The 2,048-nt window shown below is 23.7% G+C and overlaps 1 long non-coding RNA gene across 1 annotated transcript in view; it reads left to right on the plus strand.

Moving 5' to 3' along the window:
• LOC132927076 (uncharacterized) overlaps nucleotides 1-2,048 on the plus strand; it is a 49,618-nt gene that overhangs the window by 26,408 nt on the left and 21,162 nt on the right. The gene's annotated exons all lie outside the window — the stretch shown is intronic.

Raw genomic sequence — 2,048 nt, forward strand, 5'->3', positions numbered from 1 at the left:
TTTTCTTTAACGGTGCCATCGTTCGTATGTATTTAGGATCAACGTCACACATTTAACCTATTGAATTAATGCATTTATACTGTAATTAACGAGAACAAATTTTAATCTTGTAAAATATGTTATTAATAACACAATACATTTGAGCACTTAATTGAATTCACCGGCATCGCAAAATTATAACTTTTACATTGCTGCAGGTGTCCTGTAAGGCCGTTTAGTATAATATTATTGACGTATCAATAATATAGCGTAATTCATATGCCGAAAATTTGATTTTTTATTATTAAAATACACGAGGTAAATAACAACGAAATAATTCAATATTCATATTAATAGCATTAATTTTATTATTATTAATATTGTTACATTTAGATATTTGCTTACGTCTATATTATATATAACACATAATCTATTCAAATTAAGCTCGGGATTACTAGACTAATAGTGTACCTAATTAAATTAATTAAACAAGGATTTCTCAATATTTGTACCATTATTGTAGCTATATAAATGTTGTATTGCGTGGTGGTGTAGTAATATTAGGTAGGTTCCTGCGCGTGGCAATAATTATATACTGTATAGTGTTGGTGTATTAACATATTATAATAAATTCAAGTGTAAAGTTTTAAAATTATCTTTATATACTTAATATGTATTATTATTAGGGTTAAAATGTTTATTTACGACTTTAAAAACTAAAAAAATGCACATAAACATGCTTGAAAATTATTAAATGCTCTTAAAACAATCAAATATGACATTATAAAACGCATTGAAGTATGCACTTATTCACTGATTTTTTTTAAATATGAAATTATTCCTGTTAACCCTTAAATATAAAAAATAAAATTTAATATAATATATGAATCTATGTCAAAAAAAACGTATTTATTACTTATAGTCTGCAATGTGCACGACTAAAAGAACAAATATGTATAAAATACATACACATCCTAACCCTATTAATTATAATACTAATATAATCATATAATATTATGTATATTTATTGAGGAAAATGTGTTTTATATAATTATAACTGATTTATTCAAGTCGCTTTAATCATATTTGATTGTAATCAAAGTCTTAAGTCCTTAACACAATTAGTATATTTAAGAGGTGACGATTAGCGAATCTCTCCTAGAAAGTGTGGACGTAATTTTTTATGCGAATACTTGTTATTATCTAATTAATAATACAAATTGTCAAATCAGGAATGAATGAAATAAAATATAAAATAATGCTGTTGAAAAAACGGTTGATTAATGTGAGGTATGGATTGCAAGAGTTCTATTGTAAAAATTGTACAGCGATTTCCCAGATTAAACTTCAATAGAATCACTGCAGTTTAACACTTCGATTATACAATATATAAGGTAAGGTATAATCAGTAATTACCGATGAAAAAACTCAATTATAGTCAATTATGTTTTTTAAAAGAATCGAGATCTACAGCACATATTATTATGTAGCCTGCAGCCGATAATAAGATAAATTATTATGTCCATTAAAATTAATCTTATGAAGGTAAAAATAAATTAATATTGTTTTAGTATTTATCAAATAAGTACATTGGATATTTGGTAAGTAATTGAAACGCTCTTATTTTATATGTAATTTTTATTTTTATTAAATATTCACATATCATGTAGTTATTTACAATTCACATGAATAAAGCGTGCACTTATACAATTTTCAGATTTTGATTGAGTACTAGCATTTATCCATTAAATATGTTTCATATTATCTATTATTAAAATATTTCATAATAATATTAAATTAGTAGGTAGTAAGTATGAATAAAAACAGTCACACAAAAACATACAATTATCTCTCTCGTATAACTAAAATAAATAATATACGATATTGTTAAAGAACATTAAATTTATGTAAAAGTAAATATACTTGATAAATAACAATATGTTTTATATAATATGAGTATGCACGATGTGTTTATCATATTATAAATCATGATAACGATTTCAGACGATTATTTTAAACAAATATATTACTGGAAACCCAGATTAATATTCATTACATAAAATTAAAAA

This window comes from Rhopalosiphum padi, chromosome 3, assembly GCF_020882245.1.
Source record: "Rhopalosiphum padi isolate XX-2018 chromosome 3, ASM2088224v1, whole genome shotgun sequence".
NCBI classification, from domain to species: domain Eukaryota; kingdom Metazoa; phylum Arthropoda; class Insecta; order Hemiptera; family Aphididae; genus Rhopalosiphum; species Rhopalosiphum padi.